We start from the raw sequence: 10297 nt of genomic DNA, 5'->3' as shown, positions 1-10297 counted from the left end.
GCGCGCGTCCCCTCCCCCGAGTCCCTTGGCTCCCCGGGCGCCGTGCGTGCCCGCGAGTTTGCAGCCACCTCGCCGGGGCCGGAGCGTCCGCGCCGATGCAGTGTGCCTGGGCCCGGGAGGTGGGTGCGGGAAGAGCGAGCGCGAGCAAGGCTGACATCAGCAGCGGCCGCGGCGGGGAGGGTAGCCCCATCCGGCCAATGGGGAAATGGCAAAGAATGTGGAGGATTTAAACAAAACAGCATGTCTCTGCCAGACGGCGGGGCTGCTCCGGAGCGGAGCCCGGCCGGCGCTGGGGAGGCTCGGGCAGAGGGGCTTCCCTCGGCTCCTTTGCCCTTTGAATCCGCTCTCCATTGTGCCCTGAGTGCCGCCGAGCTCCATCCAGCCCCTCTGGGCAGTTTCTGATCCCCTGACCCTAGGGACAAGTCACCAATGCCCACCACCTATGTGTGGTCCAGTAAGCAAGTCCAGGGCTGGAGAGGCAATGGGTGGGATTTGGGAACAAACCCTTGCCTGGTTTCAGAGGAGAGATCCTGGAAAACTGGGAAGTGCAGCCGTGTGAATGGAAATGAAGTACAAACAGGGGGAGGGAACAACCAGAGAGCACATGAACCCCACGTAGCCTGTTACCTCGCCTGGCCCGGCTCTGCAATCTTTCTGCAGATTGTGCAGGCTCCGCACAGCAGAAAGAAAGAGTAGGTTTTCGTATTCGCACTCCTAAGTTCAAAAAGTCACAGTGAAATGTCAATGAAAATGCCTGGAGTGTTGCTATTTCATCCATATTAAACAGATCCCTCATTTTAACCACAAGAAGCACATTCTTCAGTTACTCAGGAAGCAGCATGGAACTGCTGAAGTCTGTTTTTCATTTGTCTGGTATTTTTCAGCTTGTTTTTATGAAAACTTGCCGGATGAAAAATGCATCAGTTGCCTGTATGAGAATAACCTGTAAGCGTTATCTTTTCTCCGGAAAATCTTCATGCTCTGAGGTTCTGAGGCTAGAACTTGGATCGGGATGCAGATGCCTCAATATAGAATTTTGAATTGTGACTAATAAGTAATTAACCAATATGACGATGATGGGCTTGTGGCAAAAGTCATCCAGAGGGCTGGAGAGAAGGTATAACTGTGTTAACTGATACAAACCCTCCTAGGAAAATGATACCCTGTATCCAGCTTATATTTTAGTGGAAACTATTTTCCAGATAAATGCTTTCCAGAGTTGGCTCAGAAATATTCACAGCAACTAATTAAAGCTAAACCAAATTCCTCGAGGTGGAAAATCTAAATCTGACACTGCAGTGTTGAATAATAACACATTGGAAGGCTGTGATATGGAAAGAAACTCAAGCTGTTTTTCCTTTTTTTTTTTTTTTTTTTTTGCTTCTTACTTGAAAACAAATGGAAGACCTAATAATCTTCCCAGAGGCAGGAAGGCAAGGGATTGGCTAGCCCCACATACGCATTCACATAGGACATCGGGATGTGTAGGCTAGGTTCCTGGTTTCCTGGACATTTCCTGACACTGATTCTGGAAGGAAGTATTCTACTGACGGGTGACACGGTCGAGAAGCTACTTCTCTGAATTTTCCGAACTGTAAATTGTCACGTACATGCTTCCTCCATCACCCCTCTTGTTGTTGTTGTTGTTGGTTTGTGACAGAGTTTCGCTCTTGTTGCCCAGGCTGGAGTGCAATGGCATGATCTCGGCTTACCGCAACCTCCACCTCCCCGGTTCAAGCAAGTCTCCTGCCTCAGTCTCTGGAGCAGCTGGGATTACAGGCACCCACCACCACCCCTGGCTAATTTTGTATTTTCGGTAGAGATGGGGTTTCACCATGTTGGTCAGGCTGGTCTCAAACTCCTGAGCTCAGGTGACAGCCCCGGCCTCCCAAAGTGCTGGGATTACAGGTGTGAGCCACCACGCCCAGCCCACCCCTCCTGTTGTAAGGTGACTTCTCCATTGGATTCTTGTTTTCATTCAGTGCATCCGCAGACCTGGTCATACTAATCTTGTGCAAGTACAGCCACCTTCAAAACCTTATAGCGATTCCCGGCTGGGCTCGGTGGCTCACTCCTGTAACCCCAGCACTTTGAGAGGCCGAGGCGGGCCGATCGCATGAGCCCAGGAGTTCAAGAACAGCCTGGGAAACATGCTGAAACCCTGTCTCTAAAATTAAAAAACATATAAAAACCTTTTGGGGCTTCTCTATGGCCTACTGAGCAAGTCAAAATGCCTTGGTAGGAGTTTCGAGGCTCTGGATCTACCTTTCCCACATTAGTCCATTACCCTTCCCAGCCCAACTCCAGCCAAACGAGAGGAGTTCGTTGGCTGCAAAAGCCCCTCCTCCCCAGCCACCTTTCTATCTCAACCCTTCTGCTGTTCAACCCATTGCCTTCACAGATAATCCCTCTCCCCAGCTCAATTCCCATGACACCATTTTAAACACAGGCCTTGGCAATCTGTGCTTCAGACAGAGGTTCTGATAGCAGTGAGCTGGAGAGGCTAGCAGAGGTGGGAGGGGCGGGGTGCAGAGCATAGGGAGGGCATATTCATTCATAAGTCATGCACACTGAGGGCGGGGCGCGCCATCTGCTGGCCAAGCGCGGTGGTTTCAAGTCCTGTCCTCAGCAAGTGTCTGGCAAGAATTGTATCTTTGTTTCTTCTCAAACAATGAGGTGCAATATCTACTTACAAAAAACCTTGAAGCTGTTGCTATCATCATCATGGACAGTCATGATGTTCCGTTAACAATGTACAATCTGCTGTGGCTGATCATCACATTTTTTAATGGGGGTGGGGCACAAAAGGCAAAAAGGAACAAAACAGTAAAGTTACCAGAGAGGAATGATAAGACAAAGAGGAAACGAATATGAGTCTGTGCATGTGTGTGACAGGCACACCAAGATCATTTAAGAAGATCATTTCAACCTATTCTCTTCGAGGCATTCTGATGATCTCTTTAATCCTCCCTGTTTGTGTGAAAAAACTAATACGGTCTTGACCCACCTCTGTAAACAGCCTCTGAAAGAAAAGTGTACTAACAGGTTTTTCTGACGATTAAAAAATGAAAGCCGGGCATGGTGGCTCACGCCTGTAATCCCAACACTTTGGGAGGCCGAGGTGGGCGAATCACTTGAGATCAGAAGTTCGAGACCACCCTCGCCAATACGGTGAAACCCCGTCTCTACTAAAAATACAAAAAGTAGCTGGGCGTGGTGGCTTGCACCTGCAGTCCCAGCTACTTGGGAGGCTGAGGCAGAATTGCTTGAATATGGGAGGCAGAAGTTGCAGTAAGCCAAGATCATGCCACTGCACTCCAGCCTGGGTGACAGAACAAGACTGTCTCAAAAAAAAAAAAAAAAAGATTTGTCCCTTCTCTCTATATATTTATTCAAATATAAATATATATATATATATATATCTGCGTGGATTCATGCTTATTTATTTTATACTTCAAGTTATAATCAATAATATAATCAATATTATGTTATTTATTTTGCTCAGACAATTCCAGCATTGGCCGTTGGGAGCTCTTTCTGGTTGACTCCTATGTGCTTTTGACATGCCTCTTTTTGGTTTTTGTTTTTTTTTTGAGCCGGAGTCTTGCTCTGTCACCCAGGCTGGAGTGCAATGGTTCAATCTCAGCTCACTGAAACCTACACTTCCCAGGTTCATGCAATTCTACTGCCTCAGCCTCCTGAGTAGCTGGGATTACAAGCACCTGCCACCAAGCCTGGCTTTTTGTATTTTTAGTAGAGATGGGGTTTCACCATGTTGGCCAGGCTGGTGGGGAACTCCTGACCTCAGGTGATCCACCCGCCTTGGCCTCCCAAAGTGCTGGGATTACAGGCGTGAGCCACCATGCCTGGCCAACATGGTCTCTTTTTTATAACATTTTAAAAATCAAATGTTATTCCTGCTTTTTTTTTTTTTTTTTTTTGAGACAGGGTCTCGCTCTGTCACCCAGCAGCACGATATCAACTCACTGCAACCTCCATCTCCCAGGTTCAACTGATCTTCCGGCCTCAGCCTCCCAAGTAGCCGGGACTATAGGCACATGCCACCATAATTTTTGTATTTCTTTTGTAGAGATGGCGTTCTGCCATGTTATCCAGGCTGGTCTGAAACTTTTGAGCTCAAGCAATCCACCCACCTCGGCCTCCCAAAGTGCTGGGTTTATAGGTGTGAACCACTGCGCCCAGCCTACAATTAATTTTTGTTTTATTAAATATTACTTGCATAATTCCAAGAAAGTCTAAGTGTTTGTGCGTGTGTTTGTGTTTAAATACCTGTATATTTGATCGTTTGGTTACTAAGCTAATGTTAAATTCTTTCTTAATGACACATAGGAAGTCCCAAGGCAATTCTTATGTGTAGACCCACCCATCTATCAGGCCTCTGTTAAATACAGAGAGAATGTCTTTGATGTGGAATTGCTTATAGCTGTGCAGTAAATGCCCATAAAATAAAAGCGAATTGACAATGATGTATTACAAATTGCTTCACACAGAAAAAAACAAAACAAAACTGGAGGTTCTGTGGCCAAAGGTATAGCTTCTTTTTTAAACAAGTAAGATAGCAATAAATTGGCCTGTGCTGTGGCTCACGCCTGCAATCCCAGCACTTTGGGAGGCCAAGGCAGGCAGATCACTTGAGTTCAGGAGTTCGAGACCAGCCTGGTCAACATGGTGAAACACCCATCTCTACTAATAAAAATACAAAAATTAGTCACACTGGACAGTGGCGTGATCATAGCTCACTGCAGCCTTAAACTCCTGGGCTCAAAGGATCCTCCCACCTCAGCCTCCTGAATAGCTGGGATAACAGACATACCACACCCAGCTAATTTTTAACATATTTTTAGAAACAGGGTCTTGACATGTTGACCAGGCTGGTCTTGAACTCCTGGCCTCAAGAGATCCTCCTGCCTTAGCTGGGATTACAGGCATGAGCCACTGCATCTGGCCCAAATTCAAATCTTGGGCCCAAATGACACCCCTTAACTTGAAACTTGAACACTAACTTGCCTTCTTGTCACTTGGATATCCGACAGTCACCTCAAATTTATCCAAAACAGGTCCTTCTCTCTCTCTCTGTCTTTTGTTTTTAATTAATATATTTATTTATTTATTTATTTTTGAGACAGAGTCTCGCTCTGTTGCCCAGGATGGGGTGCAGTGGCGCAATCTCGGCTCACTGCAACCTCCACCTCCCAGGTTCAAGCGATTCTCCTGCCTTAGCCTCCCGAGTAGCTGGGACAACAGGCGGGTGCCACCGCCCCCAGCTAATTTTTGTATTTTTAATAGAGATGGGGTTTCGCCATGGTTGCCAGGCTGATCTCGAACTCCTGACCTCAAGTGATCCACCCATCTCAGTCTCCCACAGTGCTGGGATTACAGATGTGAGCCACCATGCCCGGCTGAGCTCCTCCTCTTTTCCTCTTGACTTGCTTCTCCCTAATCTGTTCCATTTTGGTAAATGGCAACTCCATCCTTCCAGATGCTCAGGCCACAAAACTTGCAGACATGTCTGACCCCTCTTCTCTCACATGTATCAGCAAATCCTATCTTGGCTCTATCTTTGGTAGATATCCAGAATTCACCACCTCCACCTCCGCCTCCCAGGTTCAAGCTATTCTCCTGCCTCAGCCTCCTGAGTAGCTGGGATTACAGGCATGTGCCAACACGCCTGGCTAATTTTGTATTTTTAGTAGAGACGAGGTTTCACCATGTTGGTCAGGCTGGTCTCGAACTCCTGGCCTCAGGTGATCCACCCGCCTTAGCCTCCCAAAGTGCTGGGATTACAGGTGTGAGTCACCACGCCCAGCCTACCACCTTAACCTTAGTTCAAATCACCATCATTTTCCTTCTGGATTATTGCAATCACCTCTCAACTAGTCTCCTAACTTCTCCCCAATCTAGTCACCACACAGCAGCAAGAATGATTGTTTTAATATGTAAGTCAGCTCATGCCACTCCCTTCCCCAAAACCCCCATTAGCTTCTCATCTCACTAGGATTAAAAACCAAGTCCTGGCCAGGTGATGTGGCTCATGCTTGTAATCCCAACACTTTGGGAGGCTTAGGTGGGAGGATTACTTGAGTCCAGAAGTTCAAGACCAGCCTGGGCAACACAGCGAAACCCTGTCCCTACAAAAAACAAAAAAAATTAGCCGGGTGTCGTGGATGCGCCTATAGTCCCAGCTACTCTGGAGGCTGAGGTGGGAGGATCGCTTGAGCCTGGGAGGTCGAGGCTGCAATGAGCTGTGATTATGCCACTGCACTCCAGCCTGGGCGACAGAGCGAGACCCCATCTCAAAACAAAAACAAAAAAATGAAAACCCAAGTCCTATAGCTCGTGCCTGTAATCTCAGCTACTTAAGAGGCCAGCTACTTAGGAGATGAAGACAGAAGGATCGCTTGAGCCCAGGAGTTCAACACCGGCCTGGGCAACATAGCAAGACCTCCTTCTCTAAAAGAGTAGAAACCAAAAACAACCAACCCCTATAATGGCCAAGTTGCCCTAAGCCTCATCTCCTACGATGTTCGCCCTCACTCATTCTGCTCTTGTCACTCTGACCTCCTTGTTCTTCAAACAGGCCAGATGTGATCTGATTGCTGTCATCTCAGAGTTCTCTCACCTGCAGCACCCTCTGCCTGAATCTTCAAACCCCAGATACCTGCAAGCCTGGCTCCCTTACTTCTGTTCTTGGCTCACTAGTGATGCCTTCCCTGACTACTTCCCAAATGCTTATCACACCCCCTGCCCCACCCACACACATATTTACATATTTATTTTCTGTCTTCTCTCCATTATATAATGTTCACTTTCCATGGCTGGGCGTGGTGGCTCAGGCCTGTAATCCCAGAACTTTGGGAGGCCGAGGTGGGCAGATCACCTAAGGTCAGGAGTTTGAGACTAGCCTGGCCAACATGGCAAAACCCATCTCTACTGAAAAAATACAAAAATTAGCTGGCATGGTGGTGCACACCTATAGTCCCAGCTACTTGGGAGGCTGAGGCTGGAAAATCACTTGAACTCGGGAGGCGGTGGCTGCAGTGAGCTAAGGTCATGCCACTGCACTCCAGTCTGGGCGACAGAGCAAGACTCTGTTTCAAAAAAGAAAAAGAATGTTCACTTCCCAAAGGCAGGATCTTTGGGACAGTTATGTGCACAGCCAATAAGATGGATGTGCCAGGAATGCCAACTATACAAAAAATACCAGGCTGGGCTCGGTGGCTCACACCTGTAATCCCAGCACTTTGGGAGGCTGAGGCGGGTGGATCACGAGGTCAGGAGATCGAGACCATCCTGGTTAACACGGTGAAACCCCGTCTCTACTAAAAATACAAAAACAAAAATTAGCCGGGCATGGTGGTGGACGTCTGTAGTCCGAGCTACTGGGGAGGCTGAGGCAGGAGAATGGCGTGAACCCAGGAGGCGGAGCTTGAAGTGAGTTGAGATCACGTGCGCCACTGCACTCCAGCCTGGGCGACAGAGTGAGACTCCATCTCAAAAAAAAAAAAAAATAGTACAAGACATAGTAATTAACATAGCATAGGGGCACATTATTTCTAATAATGAGTATCATAATATTCCTGTTCATTCTGAATCAACTCCTCTTCCCAATCAGCATTTCTCCCTTGCCTTTTAGATTTTCCTACACTGCCAATTTTTCTCTTCTGAAACAAACTTCCTTCTTGCAAAGCCACAGATTTAATCTCAGACTCACCCAAATAAAGAATTCATATAAGGTATCTGTCTGTAATACAGTACTCTCACCTATTTTTTTCTGACTATTGCTCAGACTTCCGAGTTCCTTCTTTATTTAACTTTAATCTCTTGTTTTCTTAGGATCTCAGCTTGCTTTCATTTTCTTTTGCCTCTAAGCTCAGCAAGGAAGGGCTTCATTTCGGTTTGGGAGCCAACTACTTTTCTCCCCCTCTTATTTGCCCCTTCTTAGACCCTTTCCTTAATTTTTGAGTTCAGGAAATCATAAATCTGTCTACTCCATCACACCTTTGTTACTTTTTGTCTTCTCAAACTCTTCACTCTAAATTTAGACCTCCAGCTGGGTGCTGTGGTTCATGTCTGTAATCCCAGCACTTTGGAAGAGGCAGGAGGCTCGCCTGAGGCCAAGAGTTCAAGACTGGCCTGGGCAACACAGTGAGACCTCCCCCATCTCTGCCAAAAATAAATAACTAACTAAATAAAAAATAAAACAATAGCTGAGGGCCGGGCACAGTGGCTCAAGCCTGTAATTCCAGCACTTTGGAAGACCAAGGCAGGCGGATCACTTGAGGTCAGGAGTTTGAGACCAGCCTGGCCAACATGGTGAAACCCCGTCTCTACTAAAAATACAAAAATCAGGTGTGGTGGTGCACGCCTGTAATCCCAGCTACTTAGGAGGTTGAGGCAGGGGAATCACTTGAACCCAGGAGGCAGAAGTTGCAGTGAGCCGAGATCGCACCACTGTACTCCAGCCTGGGTGACAGAGCGTGACTCCGTTTCAAAAAACAAACAAACAAACAAACAAAAACCGATAGCTGAGTAGTCTCAGCTACTTGGGAGGCTGAGGCAGAAGAATCACTTGAGCTTAGGCGGTCAGGGCTGCAGTGAGCCCTGGTCTCGTCACTGCACTCCAGCTTGGGCAACAGAACAAGACTATGTCTCAAAAAAGATTTTTTTTTAAATAAAAAATAAATTTACGCTTCCAGATTCTATTGTCTACTCTCATCAAACCAATGTCACAAGGAATATATAGTGAAAAGCCATCTTAGCCTAGTGTGTCTCAACAATACCAGCCTCTAGAGTGTGTTTTAGAAGCCTGTAGGGGAATTTGAGTTGTCACAATCACGGAGGGAAGAGGGAGACACCAGCATGTGATTGCAATGCTACACAGCCTACTATGCAACAAGCCCACACAATACAATATTGTCTCACATTCCATCAGACTTTTGAATGACCTACCAGACACTTTCTTCTGTGTCTGAGGCCTAGACTCTAAGTCAGTTTTACATATGACAAGCTACTTTCCTTTCACTTTTAATATCAACTAAAATTTCTAAGAATTCTTCTATGAGGAAAACAATGGAAGATTATATGTTGATATAGTCAGAACTTTATTTCAGCGGGTCATGGATTACAAAGTTTGTTTGTTTGGTTGGTTGGTTGCTTGTTTGTTTATTTATTTTGAGACAGGGTCTCGTCTGTCGCCCAGGCTGAAGTGCAGTGGCGCAATCTTGGCTCACTGCAACCTCCACCTCCCGGGTTCAAGCAATTCTCCTGCCTCAGCCTCCTGAGTAGCTGGGATTACAGGCGCATGCCATGACGACTGCCTAATTTTTGCATTTTTAGCGGAGACAGGGTTTCGCCATGTTGGTCAGGCTGGTCTTGAACTACTGGCCTCAAGTGATCCACCCACCTCAGCATCCCGAAATGCTGGGATTATAGGCATGAGCTGTAAGACCCAGCTGATGGACTATAAAATTAAAATTAAAAAAAAAAAGTTTTACCAAGTGGCTTGTTGCTCACCATTTTGGAAAATGTCATCAACAATAAGCCCTTACCATGCTTCAGGAACCAAGAGAACACACCTGTTGCAGTTGCAGCTTTTACATTTATAGTTACGGTTTATGGGTGCAAGCAAATAACTACTTCCTTGTGTTTTCCACTGTAGACATGTTTTAGCCGTTATCTTTTGAAATATATATTATTTTGCTATTATAAAATTTGTTTCTTGGTTGGGCACAGTGGCTCACACCTGTAATCTCAGCACTTTAGGAGGCCAAGGTGAGAGGACTGCTTGAGGCCAGGTGTTTGAGACCAGCCTGGGCTACGTAGTATAGTTGCTGTCTCTACAAAAATAGAAAAAGGTAAAATTTGTTTCTCCTCTACATTACAGATTATAGCTGAGCTAGTGTCTTATTTTTCTTGTAAATGGTTTATATTTTCCCTGATTTTCATTGCAGTTAAAACAAAGAGATCTATTCAGCATCCATAAAGTGATGTCGGCACTAATGAAATTGAGAACCACTAACATAATAGATAAACCACTCCAAGATTTCCCGTTTTCCTGTTTGCTTTCCAGGCTGCTGTTGACCATATGCCCACACCAAACACAACCTCATTCCCATTTTCAAGGATCCTAAGCTTTTTTAAGATCTTAAGCTGTTTTATAGGGACCAGCATGGTATGAATGATAACACATAAAACGTGTAAGGCCCTTAAGAATTGAAATTGTCTCACATGTCATCTCGTTTGATGCTCACGAAAGTCCTATAGTCGATTTCTGGTC

The sequence above is a fragment of the Macaca mulatta genome, chromosome 16 (assembly GCF_049350105.2).
Source record: "Macaca mulatta isolate MMU2019108-1 chromosome 16, T2T-MMU8v2.0, whole genome shotgun sequence".
In the NCBI taxonomy this organism is placed as follows: domain Eukaryota; kingdom Metazoa; phylum Chordata; class Mammalia; order Primates; family Cercopithecidae; genus Macaca; species Macaca mulatta.
This window is presented reverse-complemented; position numbering follows the sequence as displayed.